The sequence below is a fragment of the Oncorhynchus kisutch genome, linkage group LG9, assembly GCF_002021735.2.
Source record: "Oncorhynchus kisutch isolate 150728-3 linkage group LG9, Okis_V2, whole genome shotgun sequence".
Classification (NCBI taxonomy): Eukaryota; Metazoa; Chordata; class Actinopteri; order Salmoniformes; family Salmonidae; genus Oncorhynchus; species Oncorhynchus kisutch.
The window spans coordinates 21,696,303-21,720,144 of NC_034182.2; the positions used below are offsets into that span (position 1 = coordinate 21,696,303).

At 41.3% G+C, this 23,842-nt stretch overlaps 1 protein-coding gene across 1 annotated transcript in view; it reads right to left on the reverse strand.

Moving 5' to 3' along the window:
* LOC109896343 (galactose-3-O-sulfotransferase 2) overlaps window positions 1-11,439 on the reverse strand; it is a 56,408-nt gene extending 44,969 nt beyond the window's left edge. Inside the window, exon 1 of the mRNA XM_031832107.1 lies at window positions 11,130-11,439. The gene's annotated coding sequence lies outside the window, so the exon portion shown is untranslated. The remainder of the gene's footprint in view (window positions 1-11,129) is intronic.
* Window positions 11,440-23,842: the final 12,403 nt, after the last annotated feature.

Here is a 23,842-nt window from a genome sequence, read left to right on the forward strand (position 1 = left end):
TTTTTTTTAACTTATGATCTTCTAATCTTTACAGGAAAATGCCACGGGCACTAACTGATGTGTGGAGACATTTCACTGCAGCTAATGTACAAGGAAAAGTGGTATACATTTGCAAATACTGTTCCAAATCAAATGTGAAGAATGCAACAAAGATGCAGAATCATCTGGCCAAGTCCCCTCAGCGCTCACAACAAGCAACCTCTGACAAAAGTCAGAGTCACTTGCTACATTGAAAGTCAATATATATAAAAAATATTTAAATAAATAAAAAGAGTTCTTAACAGGGCGTGTTTTTTTTTACCCTCGCATCTACATAAAGTTCTTCATACATAAGTTGTCATGCAGTCAATATGCTGTTCTGACCTTGAAATGAGCAGTGCATGGAAATCAGCATGAGAATCTGTGAAGTGTGAATGTTTAGTGAGACAAATGTATTCCATAATTAAAATACACCATCAATTTAAAAAAAAAAAAAATGATAGCAAAAATTTTTTTTAAATACATATTTAAGCAATCCTGGTATGAACAGCTGGACTGTATGTCTTTTTGCCTTGTTGTTTTCTCCTGAAAGTGATTTAAGGTGGACAGGGTTTGATTAGCAGACTGTTCGTGGACCACAGGGAGAGAGTGCTGACTTTTTAAGTGAGTTTGTTTTGTTTTACTTCTATTCGAGGTGAAAATGATGAATCAGACACCTTATCGATTGCAACAGCTCATGGTCCTCCTGGAATCAGGAGTTTTTTTGACTCAATGAAGGAATGTAGTCAGAGAAATGCAGATGAATGTCTTTCTCGAGCTGTGTATGCAACTTGTTCACCTCTGATGCTCACAGGCAATGTGTATTGGAAGAGATTTCTGAATGTTCTTTGCCCAGCATACACCCCTTCAGCTTAATCTACTAATTTGCTGTATGCAGAGTTCAACAGAGTTCAAGTGAAGGTCAAGCAAATCATAGAGAAAGCAGACTGTATTGCAATCATCTCTGATGGGTGGTCGAATATTCATGGGCAAGGAATAATTAACTACATCATCTCCACCCCTCAACCAGTATTCTACAAGAGCACAGACACAAGGGACAACAGACACACCGTCTCTTCATTGCAGATGAGCTGAAGGCAGTCATCAATGACCTTGGACCACAGAAGGGATTTGCACTGGTGACAGACAAAGCTGCAAACATGAAGGCTGCTTGGTCTAAAGTGGAGGAGTCCTACCCTCACATCACACCCATTGACTGTGCTGCTCATGCATTGAATCTGCTCCTCAAGGACATCATGGCACTGAAAACAATGGATACACTACAAGATAACCAAGGAAATGGTTAGGAATGTGAAGGGTCATCAAGTTATAGCAGCAATCTACCTCACCAAGCAGAGTGAGAAGAATAAGAGCACTACATTGAAGCTGCCCAGCAACACCCGTCAGGGTGGTGTTGTCATCATGTTTGACAGTCTGCTGGAGGGGAAGGAGTCTCTCCAAGAAATGGCCATATCACAGTCTGCCGATATGGACCGCCCCATCAAGAGGATCCTCCTGGATGATGTATTTTGGGAGAGATTGATAAGCAGCCTGAAACTCCTGAAACCTATAGCAGTAGCCATTGCACAGATTGAGGGAGACAATGCCATCCTGTCTGATGTTCAGACTCTGCTTGCAGATGAAAGAGAAGAAATCCGTACTGCCCTGCCCATTTCACTGTTGCTCCAAGCAGAGGAAACTGCAGTTCCTCATCAAAAAGCGTGAAGACTTCTGCCTGAAGCCCAGCATACATGTTGGACCCCAGGAATGCTGGCATCACTACCGTGTCTCGCCACCTTGGCCTGGATGAGGGCAAGGTTCTTGGCAGTCTGGCAAAGTACACTTCCAAGCGAGGGCTTTGGAATGGAGATGCAATATGGCAATCGTGCCAACATATCTCATCAGTCACCTGGTGGAAGAGATTTTGTGGATCTGAGGCTCTCTCCCCTGTTGCCTCCATCATCCTTCAGATCCCACCAACATCAGCTCCCTCAGAGTGTAACTGGACCTCGTTTGGGAATACACACACACACACACCAGAGCACGCAACAGGCTGACCTGGGTTGAAAAATTGGTGGCCATTGGGGCAAATGTGAGGTTTTTTAGCCTGACAACAAGCCATCCTCGACGAACCGCCGGAGGTGTGGGAGCCCAACGAGCCGGCTGAGGCGTGGGAGCCCGACGAGCCGCATGAGGTCGTGGGAGCCCGACGAGCCGCATGAGGTCGTGGGAGCCCGACGAGCCGCATGAGGGCATGGGAGCATGACGAGCCGGCTGAGGCGCGGGCCTGGCCCCTGAGAGGGCCAATCTGATGGCTAGAGGGTTACCTCCGTATAGAATAACTATCTTCAAAGTAAAGACTAGGGACGTCGGGTTGTGAAATGAAAGCTTATTTTAGTAATAATACATGTTCACGTTACATTTAACAACTTTAGATTCTACAAAACAATAAAACAAAGTTGCTAGCGAAAGTCAGGATAATCACTTGTCACCTTTTTTTTCTACTACCTGTTGCAAGGCATTCTGGTACTTGCAGTCAATAGTGTAATCCAATACCAACCAATACAACAGAAATATGTATGTTGTTCTTTCAATCTCCATCACATTTGTAATTAACTGTAAAGAAAATATCTTTAGACACAGCTCAATTAATTAACTGTAAACATTAACTCTGTAACCCATTAAAAGTAACAACACTCCGAACGTTATTGCTACTATTCAGTCTGCAAGGGCGGGGGGGCTGTAGGCATATAAAGTGGCAAGCGTTTGAGCTCTGGTGCCAAGATAAAGGGCTGGTTCCTTGTCAGTGCTTATGTTCCTACAGGAACATGGGGCATTTCATTTGCGAGAGTGCGACACCCTAGTATGTTGTACCTCGTTTCCTTCCTTCAGGGAACAGTAGTTATAGTCATAACGTTACGGTCTCAGTTACTAGAAGGAAAGCATCTTAGTATGCAGGTTTTTGCTAAGAGCGAGACTATTTAAGTAAAGTAATCGAGCTATCAGAATCAAATTCATAGTTTTTTCTTGGGTAAGGCCTATTCCCAGATTTGACAGAAATCCTGGTTGGACAATTCCTGGAATCAGGAGGTTCCTGGAATCAGGAGGGAATAAGAAGACATTCCAGAAATCCTCCAATCCTCCAATTTCCAGAAAAGGTGGGAATTTCGTGAAAACTAGCATAATTTTTTAAACCCTAGAATGGATGGTAAACATGAACACATTACCTCCATTCAAAAGCATACATAGCATTAACCTATTTCCTCAAATGACCCATTGGCATGCCAGTCAGACAGGGTAGTGTAGGTAGGATTAATTTGTAGACAGTATAGTACTATAGGGTTCATTTGGAGGCATTATAGTACTATAGGGTTCATTTGGAGACGTTTGTCCTTATGATTCCTTAGGCCTATAGTGTGGATAAGAAAGGCCATTGTTCATAACGGAGATAACAATAGAATAGAATAGAATAGAATAGACGTAGCTAAATGGAGCTAAATTAAATTGTAGGATAACAACGCATCAAGAGCCCAAAGCACATGACCAACCAATCTGATTGCGGTCCCTTAACATTGACCCTAAACTTCTCGTAGAGACAGAGCGAGTGATAGACTTAAACATGACTCGGCAGAGTTGACATTCTTGCGTGTGTGTCTATGTGTGTGTCGTCAACTCAAAATTATGAACTAGTTCACACAATCGTGTCAGCCGGAGGTGTCACTAACAGTGACTGCCTAGTTATGGTCGCTACAGTTACTGTCTTAGCCATCCTCCATTGGGTGCACTAGTGGAAGCTTAGGGGTTCAAACAGTATTTGAAATCTTTCCTGGAATGGCAACTCTGCCAGGGTTGAAGTTTGCACTTCAGGATTTTTGTGGACTATTCCATTGGTTTCATTTGTGCCTTCAAGTTCAATCGAGCACAGATAAAGTTATTTTATCTTTCTAATACTATTCGAACCCAGATCTGGCTTAGGGAAGGAAGACCTTAGGTCCTGAGGCTGAAGATATATTTAGCTTTAAAGCCACTAATCGTTTAACTGTAGCTGGTCCTTGGCAGAGAATGGCCCCTAGGCTCTAAGCCCCAACACACCAGCTGCCCAGGTCCTGTATCCCAAATGGCACCCTATTCCCTTTACAGTGCACTACTTTTGACCAGGCCCCATTGAGCTCTGGTCAAAAATAGTGCAATATATAGGGAATAGGGTGCCATTTGGTTTGCATCCCAGACCTTCCACCCTTCTCCTTTCCTCCTTCCCTCCCTCACAATTAAGCATCTGTGGAGGAGGAAAATGTGCCATGTGGTAGAGATAATGATCACTCAGATCTGTAAGGCTGATCTGAATGCCTCAAGTGTTTCTTTCTTTACACTGGTCCCCACCAGTGAACTAGTAAACTATCTGTGATTGATTGTCTTTATGATAGTCATGAGAGCTGTTGTTTGACAGGTTGTAAGATTTCAGATAAGCCCATAGGCAACCTATATGTTGGTATGTACTGAACCTTCATTACACAATTATGAATATAGGGTGCTTACAGTTTTTTATGATTGCTTACACACAACAAATGTACTTTTCCCACAATTAGCAAAACCTTACACTCAAGGAGCAAAACACAAGGTTAGATTTGCAAAACTGTAAGCACATTGTCAGCTTCACACTATTTGCAAAACATTACACACAGTAATTTGCAAAACACTAAACACACTTGTATACATCAGACACAGAAGTATATCATGATGTCACTTCCTTGCAAATTCCAAAGCACTGACTGTCAAATTAACACACCTATGAGCCAATCTGTTAAACACAGCCATCAGGTGCACAAACGCACAATTGCTAAATTGTAGACGCACCAATCAGGTTTAAGCACTATAAAAATGCAGCAGGTAGGTTCACCTGCCTTCAACCAAAATGGAAGGAGTCAGAAGAAGAGTGAGGGTGAGAGGAGGAGTACACAGAGGAGGAGAAGGAGGTAGAGGAAGAGGCCGAGCCAGAGGTCGAGGAAGACCTGAAGCAGGAGGAGAACGTGCACAAAGAAGAAGAGGACCAAACTTATCAAATGACATTCGTGCAACACTAGTGGACCATGTTGTGAACCATGGATTGACGCTGAGGGAGGCTGGACTGAGAGTTCAGCCAAATCTTAGCAGATATAGAGTGGCATCTGTCATAAGGACTTTTCGACAGGAAAACAGGTGAAAGAAGATCTGTCCACAGTTACAGTAATCAGCTGCTTATTGTCAGCACCATATCAGCACTTGTGATACCCCTTCCTGTGACATTGTACAGTAAGTTACATGTATTATTCTCTACATAGGATTGAGGGTCAGGAACGACTAAGAGGAAGGGGGCCCATATTCAAGCAAGAACAAGACAGAGAGATAATAAACATGGTTTAGGCCAATAATGCTATCAGGCTCAGAGAACTACAAGCCAACATTATCGGTGACCATGCCATTTTCAATAATGTCCATCAGGTCTCTCAGTCAATACTGGCACGCATCCATGAAAATACATCGGGTTCAAATGAAACAACTTTATCGAGTGCCTTTGAGCGGAATTCAGAGAGGGTCAAACGGCTGCGGCATGAGTATGTGGAGGTTTGTATTGTTCACTTTAGCACTGTGATGTTGCATACTGCACACATTACTTTTTTTACATTGACTGTATACTAGACTTATCCTGAACTACACAATCTTGTCTTTCACTGTATTTCAGGGAGTTTTGCAGATGGATGCTGAGGAAATCTGCATGAATTCATATATATTGATGAGGCAGAGTTCAACCTCACAAAAACAAGAAGGAGAGGCAGAAATATAATTGGCCACAGGGCTATAATCAATGTCCCAGGGCAACGTGGGGGTAACATCACCCTTTGCGCTGCCATTTCACAGCATGGGGTTGTCCTCCGTCATGCCAAAATGGGCCCTTACAACACACCTTACATTCTCGCATTTTTGGACTGATTGAACCACATCGTCACAGCAGGTAATGAAATGCACCAGATGCAATACACGGTCATCTGGGACAATGTGTCATTCCACCGCTCTGCTTTGGTCCAGAACTGGTTTCAACACCATCCACAGTTGACAGTACTATACCTTCCACCATACTCTCCATTTCTAAACCCTATCGAAGAGATTTTCTCTGCATGGCGGTGGAAGGTTTACGATCTCCAGCCCCAGGCTCAGGTACCCCTCATTCAGGCCATGGAGGACCCCTTATGACCAGGTCGACGCCGCAGCTGTGCAAGGATGGATTCGACATTCAAGGCGGTTCTTCCCGCGTTGTCTTGCTAATGACGATATTGCTTGTGATGTTGATGAAATTCTCTGGCCAGATCCAGCTTTTATTTTATTTTTTTAATTGTATTTAACCTTTATTTAACCAGGTAGGCTAGTTGAGAACAAGTTCTCATTTGCAACTGCGACCTGGCCAAGATAAAGCATAGCAGTGTGAACAGACAACACAGAGTTACACATGGAGTAAACAATTAACAAGTATATAACACAGTACAAAAAAGAGAGTCTATATACATTGTGTGCAAAAGGCATGAGGAGGTAGGCGAATAATTACAATTTTGCAGATTAACACTGGAGTGATAAATGATCAGATGGTCATGTACAGGTAGAGATTTTGGTGTGCAAAAGAGCAGAAAAGTAAATAAATAAAAACAGTATGGGGATGAGGTAGGTAAAAATGGGTGGGCTATTTACCGATAGACTATGTACAGCTGCAGCGATCGGTTAGCTGCTCAGATAGCAGATGTTTGAAGTTGGTGAGGGAGATAAAAGTCTCCAACTTCAGCGATTTTTGCAATTTGTTCCAGTCACAGGCAGCAGAGAACTGGTACGAGAGGCGGCCAAATGAGGTGTTGGCTTTAGGGATGATCAGTGAGATACACCTGCTGAAGCGCGTGCTACGGGTGGGTGTTGCCATCGTGACCAGTGAACTGAGATAAGGCGGAGCTTTACCTAGCATGGACTTGTAGATGACCTGGAGCCAGTGGGTCTGGCGACGAATATGTAGCGAGGGCCAGCAGACTAGAGCATACAGGTCGCAGCGGTGGGTGGTATAAGGTGCTTTAGTGACACAACGGATGGCACTGTGATAAACTGCATCCAGTTTGCTGAGTAGAGTGTTGGAAGCTATTTTGTAGATGACATCGCCGAAGTCGAGGATCGGTAGGATAGTCAGTTTTACTAGGGTAAGTTTGGCGGCGTGAGTGAAGGAGGCTTTGTTGCGGAATAGAAAGCCGACTCTAGATTTGATTTTCGATTGGAGATGTGTGAAGAGATAATGTATAGTATGTTTACTGTAGTATTTTCTGTACAATATTTGTTGTTGTTGTTATTTACTGTAATTATAACCTGTACTGGATACAGTATTTTACGTTTGTCTGTTTGCTGAGCTAACAGTGTTATTATGCACACTACTGTAGTAGCATGAAAACTGGGACATGTTTTGTTGTGATTCTCCATGTTGACATGTTGACTGATTTGGGTATATGGAGAGAAATAAATGATATTTTCCTCAGTCTGCAGCATTGGTCTTGTGTAGTGTTTGTATAGTTACACTTTCTCTGTGTACTTCATTTACAGTACTCTAATCACTTTTAGACTTGCTAAAAGTGTTTTAGGTTAGCAACAGCAGTGTGTAACTGGTTCAAAAAGATTGAAGTCTTTTTAAATGTGTGTTTTGTATGGTAACAAAATATTATTTTTATGATGTCGTGTATAGTTTTGACAAAAGTGTTCCATTTTGCAAATGATCTGAAGTGTTGTGTTACTTTGGTGTAGGGTTAGGGCCCTGTTTTCAAAATTGTGCTTAAACAATTGCAAAAAACTGTAAGCTCGCTATAGGTTGCAAGTGTTTTCCCAGCAAATTACCCGCCATCTGTTAGGGATGGCCAAAAGGTAACTAGAAACAGTGTGCAAACAAGTAGGGGTTTCATTCTCCAAATTTGCAAAAATACAAATTACTACAAGAGAAAATAAACCAAAAAGTGCTTTAAAATAGAATAAATGGATAAAAAAATATAAAAAAATAAACGTAATTAAATGACTGTCATATAAAGTTTCAACTTTAAAAAAAAGATTTATGATTGCCTGTTTCTGCCTGAATGCCCGTCTGTCTGACTGTGTGTGTGTGTGTGTGTGTGTGTGTGTGTGTGTGTGTGTGTGTGTGTGTGTGTGTGTGTGTGTGTGTGTGTGTGTGTGTGTGTGTGTGTGTGTGTGTGTGTGTGTGTGTGTGTGTGTGTGTGTGTGTGTGTGTGTGTGCCTTTGTGTGTACTGTAGTGTGGCTCGCAGGCTGAGGAGAGTACAAGAGGCTGTACAGGACAGGGTGGAAGGTTAACAGATTGTGACATTTTCAGTAGGGCAGAGAGATCCACCGAGAGGAAGAACTGTGAGAGAGCTAGAGAGAGAGAGAGAGAGAGATCTAATTATATTCCAAACCAGTGTTCTAGAATTCCATCTCGAACTGTAAACACACTTAATCACCTAATCATAAAGCCTTGGATGAGTTCAATGAGGTGTGTTAGTCTTGTCCTGGGGCAGCAGGGGTGATTTACACTAATCTAAACCATGTCTCAGCACTGAAGGGTCAGTCAGTATCCTTACTACTACAGACCAGATGTAGGCTACACTCTATTGGAAGCAGGGGAGTTGTTGTCGAGACACTTTGACAGAGAAATTAATGTGTATTGTCCTATCCAATGTCTATAAATTGGCCAGAGAGAGTATCATGTGATAGATTAACAGACTAGCTAGTGACTGAAGTGGTATCCCAAAGGGGACCATTAATTTTGACTCTATGTTCATGTATCATCACTCAACGTTCACCCCTCCATATAGCACGCTAGACAGTCTCTAGGAGTTATATTTCTATAGCTAGAGATATTTATCGCTATTAGCTATAAAAATAAAAAAATCTATGTCTATGACCGTAACTAGTATCTCTATAATCCAGGCTGTATCACAACCGGCCGTGATTGGGAGTTCCATAGGGCGGCGCACAATTGGCCCAGTGTCATCCGGGTTTGGCCGGTGTAGGGAATTTGTTCATAGCGGATTTTTTTTTTTTTTGAGGGTGGATCAGCTTAATAATGTGGAAAGAATGTTGCTTCCAATGTAATTGTCTGCATCATTTCCAATCCCCCATATTTTTGGGGTATATATATATCCATACACGCATGCATAGACATACATACCTTTTGAAATAATATACCTTTATTTATTATTCCCCGCAAACCCTACCGCCGATCCCCCAATTGAAGTAAACTAATAAACACTTCTGCTTCTACCTTCAATCCATACATCTTATACACATTCTACAGACAGTCTACTTTACAATAGTTATTTTTTGTTTGTTTTTAGTCCTTCCTCTATTTCTGTCCATCCAGTTTGATTTCTATTTGTAACTGTGCTATTTCACAAAAGTTCCGAACCTATATACATTTTACAGATCCCGTATGCTTTACATTGTTTATCCTGTTATTAGTCCCACCCTTCAGCTCCATTCAACCCCTCCCATCTATCTCTCAACATCATCCATTTCGGATTTCTACTTGCCATGTATTTTTCAACTGTGCTGTGATGCTTCACAAAATAATTGAACCTTCCTATTCTCATAGCTTCTACAGATTGTAAATTAAAAATAAACATTTTTGCTAAAATAATTATTATATTATTGATTGATTGACTATGGCTTTTCAAATCACCCAGTATTGCTATCTGTAGTGTTAGTTCTAGGCAAATGTTGCAATTCTTCATAACGGTTCATAACGGACTTGCCTAGTTAAATAAAGGTTAAAATGTTTTAAATTAAAAAGCACTGTTGAGAGCCACTGGTGGAGGCGGAGCCAGGGCCAGTCTATTGATTTGACTGTCCAAGCCCCCACCCAGTATGGTCATTATATAATTCAAACCCCATGATACAATGCCTCATTGAACACATCAAGATATTTCACAAAGATATTGATGTTTTTTTCTGCTGGCAAATGTCAACCAATGTCATTGCTTACATGAGATAATTGAAAATGCATTAAATATATATATTTAGCTGAAATAGCCTAATTCAGTGTGTTTATAACTGTTTAATAAACTAGTGATAACATTAGTACTAAAATAATGAGTATTTGACGTGGTTGATGGAGTCAAATTGAATCAGGGTTATGTTCAACATAAAGAAAGTTTATCAATTGCAATGAAATTGTTGACATTCCAACTTAGTTCCATGTAGGCCTACTTTACAGTGAAAAACAGCTGCTTTGTTTAAAATGGCCTAAATCAAATCAGTACTCAAGGAGGAAGGAACAAAACAATATTGTGTGCATTCGTATCCAACGAAAATGTCACAGGTGAAGACCTGAGTTGTATCCTCTCCATCCTATGCTATCATGAGAAGGCTAAATGTAAACACGTCAAAATGCTCTTACTTAAAGCAGTTTACTGAGAACCTTCACCAGGGACCACAACAACACGTATACCTAGATATACTGAGCCATAGGATCAGCCTAAACTAGATTAGCCCATCTGATTGTCCAAAACCCTGGCCATAAGCTGTCTACTGCCCAGAACGAGTTCGACAACAGGGGACAGCCCCATATAGTCCCTCATTGTCTTGTAGCCTAGTCAGTGAACGATCGATTCACCTATGTTTATCGACTACCTGATGTGATGCGTCTGAGCCTCAAATACTATTGTTATCATTGCTAAAAACCCAATTATACAAGACTTCGTGATGTTTACATGGTTAAAGTAATACAACTCTATGACTTAGTTGGTATGGTAAGGGGCTTGCAACGCCAGGGTTTGGGGTTCGATTCCCACGGGGGACCATTACGAAAATGAATCCAACAAAATACGACTGTTTAGTGCAAAGTAGCTAGCTAGCCCGGTTATGGAGAGTTAGTTGAATAATTTCTCGTGTGAACATGATGTGTTTTCTAAAAAATAAATATCCCCAAAGTTATTATTAGCGACGTGAATTACCAGTCTGTCCATTGTGGATTAACATGGCTAGCAAGATCTGTGCTAAAGTTAAAATCAATATTTTCCAACCATAACTTATAAAGTATGCACCATTGTTATGCAGACATTTTACTCACCCGATAGGTCGTTAAGTGGAATTTTCTTGCCAATGTCTGGACGGGGATTTTCCTCGATATTGCCAACCCTTTCTATGAAATAATATTTACTTCTTAAACTAGCTAAAGGCCAGTATACCGCTAACTCATCTCATGTCTAGCGAGTTCGGACCTAGCACTCGCACGTCCAAGATCTACAAGGAACAACAGTGAATGTGGTCATAAAGTTCGCTAAACGTGTATCCTAACGTTATCATCTGAAAATCCAATAGATTTCAACCAGACAGCATATTTTCTTGCAGAGTGCACTGCTTCTGAAGTCCTCTCTCCTCAGCAGCCTACTTGCTCTAACAATCAACCCTTCCCCCACTCTCCTCCTCTTATCCCTCCCTCTATACCAGGCCAGTCTGTCAGTGCTGCCTACTTCTCCTCTCTCTACTTCAAAAGTAGCTGTAACCATAGAGTGTGTTTGAGTGAGAGTGCGTGTGCGTGTGAAGTCCCCAGTCATGCAAACTCGAGTGCTGTATCTTCATTTGTGAGATATTAAACATTGTGAAAGAGCTGGCCGAGGTCAACAAGCTACCTTTCTCTCCTATAAAATCTAAATTTTAAAATATTTATTTAGTAGGGGCCTAAGTCAATGAAGTGATATGGTCTCTAAAGTAAAGGCTATCTGTTTTATTCAAACAATAATGGCAACTCTGGTGGTTGGCCAAAAATATTTAGGCTAAACCATTCAAAGCCTTGTAAAAACGTTTTTAAATGGATGTAGACTAGACTAGAGAGACCCAATGCAGTCAGTCAGTCAAGAGAGGTTGAGCACAAGTCAGCATCCAAGCTCTTGTGTCATGGTCTATCGGTCCCTGTTCCTCTTCCTCCAACCCCCATCTGTTCGCCAAGCATTATATTCCCGCAGAAAACAAACGCTCCATTCATACATGCTCCTCTCGCGCTGGCGCAGGAGAATGAAACCATGAGCCCTACATGAGAACAAACTTTCTGGGCCCCGAATGAATGAGCAACCTGGACTCAGGGGTAGACGTAACATAGTAAATGTAAAACCAAAACACTCTAATTATGAATGTTACGTTACATATTACATATATTACATATATTGTTATGTATTCATTTGTGGATGTCCATCATCCATTTCAAATAATATATTACGAATTTGCTAAATGTATATGTTACAGGTTACAATTTGTTGTGGGTAACATTAGCTAGGTGGCTAATGTTAGCTAGGCTAGGGGGTAGGGGTTAAAGGAACCTGGTCTCAGAACATTTCATATTATTCTGTATGTAAATCCGAGACATGTAAATCCATTTAGTATGATATGTTACGGCTGTATCGGCACTTCTGATTTTTTGGGGGAAATGCATACCAGTTCCTCTATAAAATACAAAGTAGCCTATTGCTGGCCAAGATTCACACAGAGGCAAAAAAAGTTGATCAAAGCGGAATGAAGGCAGGACCTTCATTGAATAGCAGTGGGCATTTATTTCCTGATTCCGCTTTGTTCAAGTTTATTTGGCGCTATTCTGTGAATCTGTGAGTGACAGTAGGCTGTTCGAGATAGTACAGATTGGAAATGTGCCAGCCTTAATGGCATGATGTGCTTTTCCAAGTTGTCAAATGAGGGTTTGTAAATTTGTTTCAGAATTCTTGTTAATGTAATTCATGAAAGCACCATTTTAAATATGATCAATCCATTTTTTTTAAACATATCAGTAAGAACTGGACCAAGGCGCAGCGTACGTAGAGTTCCCCATCTTTATTATAAAGTGAAACTTACGCAAAACAAAAAAACAATAAACGAACAACGAAACGTGACTACGTGATGCACATGCACAAACACAAAATAATATCCCACAAACACAGGTGGGAAATATAACTACTTAAATATGATCCCCAATTAGAGGCAACGATTACCAGCTGCCTCTAATTGGCAACCAAACCAAAACACCAACATAGAAATGTTAAACTAGAACACCCCCCCGTCACGCCCTGACCTACTGCACCATAGAGAAACAAGGGCTCTCTATGGTCAGGGCGTGACAATCAGCCATTATCGGAATGATCCTTCAGTGCATGTCTGTGGTGCTGCTTGTGTGCCAGTGAGAGTGGACCATTGCCCAAGGAGAGAGAGGGCAACATTTCAGCAGCAAGTAAAAAATAATGACAGACTAACTAACTAGATCACCAATTCAAATCATAACTTGTAGCAGTTATTGCACTAGTTAACTATAGTTAACCAATAACTAATTTCGTTGTTGCCTTTCCACTGTAGAGTCTAAATAAATCTGCACTGTTGGAAAGCTGGGATTCCCCTCTATTAAACAGTGGCCATGTAATTGCGACAACATAAACAAAATATTCTAAGAATAGCCTAATTGACAAATGACTTGCTGTGCATAGATCTCCCCTACAACATAAATATTTTAGCCTGATATTTACAGTGAATTTGGAAAGTATTCAGACCCCTTGACCTTTTCCATTTTATCAATCTACACACAATAGCCCATAATGAAAAAGCGAAAACAGGTTTTTATACATTTTTGCAAATGTATTAAATATAAAAAACAGAAATACCTTACTTACATAAGTATCAGACCCTTTGCAATGAGACTCCAAATTGAACTCAGGTGCATCCTGTTTCCATTGATCATCCTTGGGATGTTTCTACAACGTGATTGGAGGCCACCAGTGGTAGATTCAATTGATTGGACATGATTTGGTGTCACGCCCTGATCTGTTTCACCTGTCCTTGTGATTGTCTCCACCCTCTCCAGGTGTCGCTTATTTTCCCAGGTGTATTTATCCCTGTGTTTCCTGTTGCTCTGTGCCAGTTCGTCTTGTCCTCTTTTACTAGTCCTCCCGGTTTTGACCATTGCCTGTTTTTCTGGACTCCATTCCTGCCTGCCTGACCATTCTGCCTGCCCTGACCTCGAGCCTGCCTGCCATTCTGTACCTCTGGAACTCTGAACTGGTTTTGACCTTTTGTCTGTCCATGACCATTCTCTTGACTACCCGTTTTGGATTGTTAATAAACATATTGGACTCTAACCATCTGCCTCCTGTGTCTGCATCTGGGTCTCGCCTTGTGCCCTTATAATTTTGAAAGGCACACACCTGTCCTCTATATGAGGTCCCACAGTTGACAGTAGAGGTTGAAGGATTAATCGGCATGGCCGATTTAAACTAGGGCCGATTTCAAGTTTTCATAATAATCAGTAATCTGCCTTTTTGGACCCCGATTATGTCCGATTACATTGCAATCCATGAGGAAACTGCGTGGCAGGCTGACCACCTGTTACGCGAGTACCAGCGTCAAAAGGATCTTGTGGCTGCAATGAGCCAAGGTAAGTTGCTAGTTCGCATTAAACTTATCTTGTAAAAAACAATCAATCTTCACATAATCACTAGTTAACTACACATGGTTGATATTACTAGGTTAACTAGCTTGTCCTGTGTTGCATATAATCAATGCGGTGCCTGTTAATTTATCATCGAATCAGCCTGCTTCAACTGTGCCAAACCGGTGATTTAACAAAAGCGCAATCGTGAAAAGCACATTCGTTGCACAAATGTACCTAACCATAATCATCAATGCCTTTCTTAAAATCAATACACAGAAGTATTTTTTTTAAACATGCATATTTAGTTAAAATAAATGCATGTTAGTAGCGATATTAGCTAGAGAAATTGTGTCACTTCTCTAGTGTTCAGTGCAAGCAGAGTCAGGGTTTTTGCAACAGTTTGGGCCACCTGGCTCGGTGCAAACTGTTTCTTCCTAACAAAGACCATAATTACTTTACCAGAATTGTACATAATTATGACATAACATTGAAGGTTCTGCAATGTAACAGCAATATTTAGACTTAGACTTAGGGTTGCCACCCATTCGACAAAATACGGAATGGTTCCGTATTTCACTGACAGAATAAACGTATTGTTTTTTAAATGATAGTTTCCAGATTTGACCATATTAATGACTCAGTCAGACTGCTCTATCAAATCATAGGCTTTATTATAATAAACACAGAAATACGAGCCTTTTGTCAATAATATGGTCAAATCCGGAAACTTTTACTCCCTACATTTCCTTGACACCCAAAAGTACTTGTTACATTTTGATTGCTTAGCAGGACAGGAATATATTAAAATTCACACACTTATCAAGAGAATATGTGGTCATTCCTACTGTCTCTGATCTGGCGGAATCACAAAACACAAATGTATCATTTGAAAATGATGTCTGAGTGTTAGTGTGACCCTGAATATCCTTACATTTTAAAAACAAGAAAATGGTGCTGTCTGCTTTGCTTAATATAAGGAATTTGAAATTATTTTAACCTCTACATTAACTTTTGATACCGGAGTATATTTTATCAATGACATACTTAGGTATATTTAGAACCAATTACTTTTAGACTTTTATTCAAGTAGTATTTTAATGGGTAACTTTCACTTTTACATTAATAATATTATATTAAGGTATCTACAGTTGAAGTCAGAAGTTTACTTACACCTTAGCCAAATACATTTAAACTCAGTTCTTCACAATTCCTGACATTTAATCCTAAAAATTCCCTGTCTTAGGTCAGTTAGGATCACCACTTTATTTTAAGAATGTGAAATGTCTGAATAATAGTAGAGAAAATAATTTATTTCATCTTTTATTTCTTTCATCACATTCCCAGCGCGTCAGAAGTTTACATACACTCAATTAGTATTTGGTAGCATTGCCTTTAAATTGTTTAACTTGGGTCAAATGTTTCCCACAATAAGTTGGGTGAATTATGGCCCATTCCTCCTGACAGAGCTGGTGTAACAGAGTCAGGTTTGTAGGCCTCCATGCTCGCAAACGCTTTCTCAGTTCTGCCCACAAATTTTCTATGTGATGGGGGTCAGGGCTTTGTGATGGCCACTCCAATACCTTGACTTTGGTGTCCTTAAGCCATTTTGCCACAACTTATGTATGCTTGGGGTCATTGTCCATTTGGAAGACCCATTTGCGACCAAGCTTTAACTTCCTGACTGATGTATTGAGATGTTGCTTCAATATATCCACATAATTGTCTTACCTCATGATGCCATCTATTTTGTGAAGTGCACCAGTCCCTCCTGCAGCAAAGCACCCCCACAACATGATATTGCCACCCCCCTGCTTCATAGTTGGGATGGTGTTCTTCGGCTTACAAGCCTCCCCTTTCCCTCCAAACATAACGATGGTCATTATGGCCAAACAGTTCTATTTTTGTTTCATCAGACCAGAGGACATTTCTCCAAAAAGTATGATCTTTGTCTCCATGTGCAGTTGCAAACCGTAGTCTGGCTTTTTAATGGCGGTTTTGGAGTAGTGGCTTCTTCCTTGCTGAGCGGCCTTTCAGGTTATGTTGATATAGGACTCATTTTACTGTGGATATAGATACTTTGTACAGCATTTTCACAAGGTCCTTTGCTGTTGTTCTGGGATTGATTTGCACTTTTGGCACCAAAGTACGTTCATCTCTTGGAGACAGATTGCGTCTCCTTCCTGAGCGGTATGATGGCTGCGTGGTCCGATGGTGTTTATACTTGCGTACTATTGTTTGTACAGATGAACGTGGTACCTTCAGGAGTTTGGAAATTGCTCCCAAGGATGAACCAGACATGTGGAGGTCTACAATTATTTTTCTGGGGTCTTGGCTGATTTCTTTGAAATAGGCCTTGAAATACATCCATATCTACACCTCCAATTGACTCAAATGATGTCAATTAGCCTATCAGAAGCTTCTAAAGCCATGACATCATTTTCTGGAATTGTCCAAGCTGTTTAAAGGCACAGTCAACTTAGCATATGTAAACTTCTGACACAATAGAATGGTGATACAGTGAATTATAAGTGAAATAATCCGTCTGTAAATAATTGTTGGGAAATTACTTGTGTCATGCACAAAGTAGATGTCCTAACTGACAAGAAATGTGTGGAGTGTTTGAAAAACAAGTTTTAATGACTCCAACCTAAGTGTATGTAAACTTGCGACTTCAATTGTATACTTTTACTCAAGTATGACATTTGGGTACTTTTTTCACCACTGGTGGACTTCATTATTAAATGGAAGAAGTTTGGAACCGCCAAGAATCTAGAGATGTCCGCTTGGCCAAACTGATTAATCGGGGGAGAAGGGTCTTGGTCAGGGAGGTGACCAAGAACCTGATGGTCACTCTAACAGAGCTCCAGAGTTCCTCTGTGGTGATGGGAGATCCTTCCAGAAGGGCAGCCATCGCTACAGCACTCCACCGATCAGGCCTTTATGGTAGAGTGGCCAGATGGAAGCCACTCTTCAGTAAAAGGAACATGACATCCTGCTTGGAGTTTGCCAAAAGTCACCTAAAGTTCTCTCAGACCATGAGAAACAAGATTCTCTGGTCTGATGAAACCAAGATTGAACTCTTTGGCCGGAATGCCAAGTGTCACGTCTAGAGGAAACATGGCACCATCCCACACCATCATGCTGTTTTTCAGCAACAGGGACTGGGAGACTAGTCAGGATCGAGGGAAAGATGAATGGAACAAAGTACAGAGATCCTTGATGAAAACCTGCTCCAGAGCGCTCAGGACCTCAGACTGGGGCAAAGGTTCACCTTCCAACAGGACAATGACCTTAAGCACACAGTCAAGACAAAGCAGGAGTGGCTTCGGGACAAATTTTTGAATGTCCCTGAGTGGCTCAGCCAATCGAACATCTCAGAGACCTGAAAATACATAATGGCGCCGGAGGAGATGGCTGCCATTTTACGGTCTCCTAACCAATTGTGCTATTGTGTGTGTTTTTCTCCGCGTTATTTGTAACTTATTTTGTACATAATGTTTCTGCCACTGTCTCTTATGACCGAAAAGAGCTTCTAGATATCAGGACAGCGATTAATCACCTCGCAAGGGAATAACTCTTTTCTGTAACAAGTCGGACGAGAAGGATTTACTTCAGACAGCCGACAGGGCCCAAATCCCTGTGATTCGCATGAGAAAGAAATGGAGATATCGGGGACGTAGGTCAGGGTGCCTTGTAAGGATCCGACGGCGAGTGGGTAATCTTCCTCTACCATCAGTCATATTAGCCTATGTACAATCATTGGATAACAAAATAGAAGAACTACGATCACGAATATCCTACCAACGTGTCTGAAATAAAACATGAATAACAAACAGCTGGCGGGTTTTACGCTGCATCGGCAAATAGAACAGCCACCTCCGGTAAGACAAGGGGTGGCGGTCTGTGTATATTTGTAAACAATAGCTGGTGCACAAAATCTAATAGTAAGGAAGTCCAAGGTTTTGCTTGCCTGAGGTAGAGTATCTCATGATAAGCTGTAGAACACACTATTCACCAGGAGAGTTTTCATCTATATTCTTCATAGCTGTCTATTTATCACCACAAACCGATGCTGGCACTAAGTGAGCTGTATACGTACTCAATGAGCTGTACACAGTCATAAGCAAACAGGAAAAACGCTCATCCAGAGGCGGCGCTCCTAGTGGCTGGGGACTTTAATACAGGCAACCTTATATCAATTTAACCTCATTTCTACCAGCATATTAAATGTGCAACCAGAGGGAAAAAACTCTAGACTAGCATTACTCCACACACGGAGTCGCATACAAAGCTCTCCCTCGTCCTCCATTTGGCAAATCTGACCATAATTATATCCTCCTGATTCCTGCTTACAAGCTAAAACTAAAGTTGGAAGCACCAGTGACTCGGTCAATAAAGAAGTGGTCAAATGATGCAGATGCTAAGCTACAGGACTGTTTTGCTAGCACAGACTGGAATATGTTCCGGGATTCTTCAGAGGAGTACACCACATCAGTCACTGGCTTCATCAATAAGTGCATAGATGATTTTGTCCCCACAGTGACTGTACGTACATACCCCAAACAGAAGCCATGGATTACAGGCAATATCCGCACCTTAGCTAAAGGGTGGAGCTGCTTTCAAGGAGAGGGACTCTAACCCAGAAGCTAATAAGAAACCCCACCATGCCCACAATGCCCTCCGACAAACCATCAAACAGACAAAGCATCAATAAAGGACCAAGATTGAATCGTACTACACCGGCTCTGATGCTCGTCGGACGTGACAGGGCTTGCTAACTATTTCAAACAACAAAGGGAAGCACAGCTGCGAGCTTCCCAGTGACACGAGCCTACCAGACGAGCTAAATGACTTCTATGCTCACTTCGAGGCAAGTAACAATGAAGCATGCATGAGGTCATCAGCGGTTCCGGACTGTGTGATCATGCTCTCCGTAGCCGATGTGAGTAAGACCTTTAAATAGGTCAACATCCACAAGTCCGCAGGGCCAGACATTACAAGTACGTGTACTCTGAGCATGCTCTGACCAACTGGCAAGTGTCTTCACTGACATTTTCAACCTGTCCCTGACTGAGTCTGTAATACCAACATGTTTCAAGCAGACCACCATAGTCCCTATGCCCAAGAACACTAAGGTAACCTGCCTAAATGACTACCGACCCGTAGCACTCACGTCTGTAGCCATGAAGTGCTTTGAAAGGCTGGTCATGGCTCACATCAACACCATTATCCCAGATCCACAGATGATGCAATCTCTATTGCACTCTACACTGCCCTTTCCCACCTGGACAAAAGGAACAACTGTGAGAATGCTGTTTATTGACTACAGCTCAGCGTTCAACACCATAGTACCCTCAAAGCTTATCACAAAGCTAAGAACCCTGGAACTAAACACCTCCCTCTGCAACTGGATCCTGGACTTCCTGGCGGGCCGCCCCCACGTGGTAAGGGTAGGTAACAACACATCTGTCACGCTGATCAACGCGGGGGCCTCAGGGGTGAGTGCTCAGTCCCCTCCTGTACTCTCTGTTCACTCATGACTGCATAGCCAGGCATGACTCCAACACCATCATTAAGTTTTCCGACAACGATGAGACAGCCTATAGGGAGGAGGTCAGAGACCTGTCCATGTGGTGCCAGGATAACAATGTCTCCCTCAATGTGATCAAGACAAAGGAGATGATTGTGGACTACAGGAAAAGGAGGATCGAGCACACCCCCGTTCTCATCGATGGAGCAGGTTGAGAGCTTCAAGTTCCTTGGTGTCCACATCACCAACAAACTATCATAGTCCAAACACATCAAGACAGTTAGTGAATAGGACAAAGCTTGAGAGGATCTGCAGAGAAGAATGGGAGAAACTCCCCAAATACGGTGTGCCAAGCTTGTAGCGTCATACCCAAGAAGACTCGAGGCTAAAATTTCTGCCAAAGGTGCTTCAACAAGTAAAGCTGTCTAAATGTGATATTTCAGTATTTTATGTCTAATAAATGTGCTTACATTTCTAAACCTGTTTTTGCCTTTTCATTATGGGGTATTATGTGTAGATTGATTAGGATAAAACAGTGGTGGAAAAATAACCAAATTGTCATACTTGAGTTAAAATATAGATACCTTAATGGAAAGTTACTCAAGTAAAAGTGAAAGTCACCCAGTAAAATATTACTTGAGTAAAAGTCTAAAAGTATTTGGTTTAAAATATTATTGCTAAAATATACTTAAGTATAAAAAGTAAAAGTATAAATCACTTTAAATTCCTTATATTAAGCAAAGCAGATGGCACCATTTTCTTGTTTTTCCAATTTATGGATAGCCCAGAGCATCCAACACTCAGACATTATTTACAAAAGATGCATTTGTGTTTAGTGAGTCCGCCAGACCATATGCAGTAGGGATGACCATGTGTTATCTTGAGTGCGTTCATTTAGTAATTTTCCTGTTCTGCTAAGTATTCAAAATGTAATGAGTACTTTAATTACCTTGATCAAGGACACAACTGCAGGAAGTGGTAGGTCTACATGGGATCAGACACAGTAGCCTCCCAATATCAATAAAATGCTTACTTTTTCATGTAGGCAATGAAAAATGCAACATCGTTTTAGAGAATTTGTCAGTAAGTCCAACCGGCCTCACAACCGCAGACCACGTGTAACCACGCCAGCACAGGACCTCCACATCTGGCTTCTTCACCTGCAGGATCGTCTGAGACCAGCCACCTGGACGGCTGATGAAACTGAGAAGTATTTATGTCTGTAATAAAGCCATTTTGTAGGGAAAAACTCATTTTGATTGGCTGGGCCCGGCATCCAGTCATGTGGAATCCATAGATTAGGGCCTAATGAATTTATTTAAATTGACTGATTTCCTTATATGAACTGTAACTCAGTAAAATTGTAGAAATTGTTGCATGTCGCATTAATATTTTTGTTCAGTATATTAAAACTTTCAGGTTTCAAACAATTAAGTATATGTTTTCAAACTGCATACTGCTCATTGCAAAGTGGTGTGTGACCCGGTGATGAAGCCTGCCTTCTGTTGCCGTTAGATGCCACAGATATCTCATATTTCCGACCTCAGTGCATTCAAGACAACTGGGAAAATAACGAACTCCGCCTGCGAACAATCTTTTGAACGGTCATCTAACTTGGAATTCCAACTCGGGAAGCTCCGATTTTCCGACCTGAAGATCCCTGACATCAGGATTTGACCTCGTATTTTTCAGGGTTCCCAGTTGTCTTGGTAGCATCACAAGATGCTGCAGGAGCAGCTTATTGCACTGTCTGACATATTTTTCCCTCAAAGGCTCTGTATCTGTATGCTGTACACATGTGATAAATAAGAATATACATAACAAATATACTGTATACATGCAGCAATTTAATTCCGATAAATTATGCAAATTACCCTATAGACCAATAAGCATGACGAGTCAAATGTATTTACATTTACTGGTAATTCCATTAATGAATAGGCTAAAAATAATTATTTCATAATGGGATTTTTTTCTTCTTCTTCCGGAGAACTGGCCGATGCCAATATGATTTATCGTCCTTTCTGTTATTTTTGGGGGGACAAAGCCGGCTATTACCGGCTAATGGAAACCAGGTCCATCATCCATTTCTTATGTTATGAATTGCAATGTGTACATTATGTTAGGAATTGCAATTTGTACAATATGTTAGGAAGTTTGAAAACATACTATGTGTTACAAATTTGCTAAACGTATCATACGTTACAAATTCCAATTTGTTGGTGCTAATCTTAGCAAGGTGGCTAGTTGGATAATGCTAGCATTAGCTAGCTGGCTAACATTAGCTAGGCTAGGGGTTAGGGTCAGGGGAAGGCTTAGCTAAATTGGGTTAGGGGAAGGGTTAGCTAACATGCTAAGTAGTTACAAAGTACTTCAAAACATGTAAATATTTGAAAAGTTGCTAATTAGCTAAAATTGCCTGTGATGAGATTCGAACACACATCCATCCTGACCAACTACCCTCCATTTGTTTTTTCCTTAAGTAACCTTCTGGCTTATGTACAGTTGAAGTCGGAAGTTTACATACACTTAGATTGGAGTCATTAAACCTTGTTTTTCAACCACTCCACAAATGTCTTGATAACAAACTATAGTTTTGGCAAGTCAGTTAGGACATCTACTTTGTGCAGGACACAAGTAATTTTTCCAACAATTATTTACAGATGGATTATTTCACTTATAATTCACTGTATCACCATTCCAGTGTGTCAGAAGTTTACATGTACTAAGTTGACTGTGCCTTTAAACAGCTTGGAAAATTCCAGAAAATGATGTCATGGCTTTAGAAGTTTCTGATAGGCTAATTGACATCAGTTGAGTCAATTGGAGGTGTACCTGTGGATGTATTTCAAGGCCTACCTTCAAACTCAGTGCCTCTTTGCTTGACGTCATGGGAAAATCAAAAGAAATCAGCCAAGACCTCCGAAAAAGAATTGTAGACCTCCACAAGTCTGGTTCATCATTGGGAGCAATATCCAAATGCCTGAAGATACCACATTCATCTGTACAAGCGATAGTACGCAAGTATAAACACCATGGGACCACGCAGCCATCATTTCGCTCAGGAAGGAAACGCAATCTGTCTCCAAGAGATGAATGTTCTTTGGTGCGAATAGTGCAAATCAATCCCAGAAAAACAGCAAATGACCTTGTGAAGATGCTGGAGGAAACCGGTACAAAGTTTCTATATCCACAGTAAAATGAGTCCTATATCAACATAACCTGAAAGGCCGCTCAGCAAGGAAGAAGCCATTGCTCCAAAACCGCCATTAAAAAGCCAGACTACGGTTTGCAACTGCACATGGGGACAAAGATCATACTTTTTGGAGAAATGTCCTCTGGTCTGATGAAACAAAAATAGAACTGTTTGGCCATAATTACCATCCTTGTGTTTGGAGGGAAAAGGGGGAGGCTTGCAAGCCGAAGAACACCACTTAAGAACGCCACTGGGGTGGCAGCATCATGTTGTGGTGGTGCTTTGCTGCAGTAGGGACTGGTGCATTTCACAAAATAGATGGTATCATGAGGTAAGAAAATTATGTGGATATATATTGAAGCAACATGTCTGGAAGTTAAAGCTTGGTCGCAAATGGGTCTTCCAAATGTACAATGACCCCAAGCATACTTCCAAAGTTGTGGCAAAATGGCTTAAGGACACCAAAGTCAAGGTATTGGAGTGGCCATCACAAAGCTCTGACCTCAATCCTATAGAAAGTTTGTGGGCAGAACTGAAAAGGCGTGTGTGAGCAAGGAGGCCTACAAAACTGACTCCGTTACACCAGCTCTGTCAGGAAGAATGGGCCATAATTCACCCAACTTATTGTGGGAAGCTTGTGGAAGGCTACCC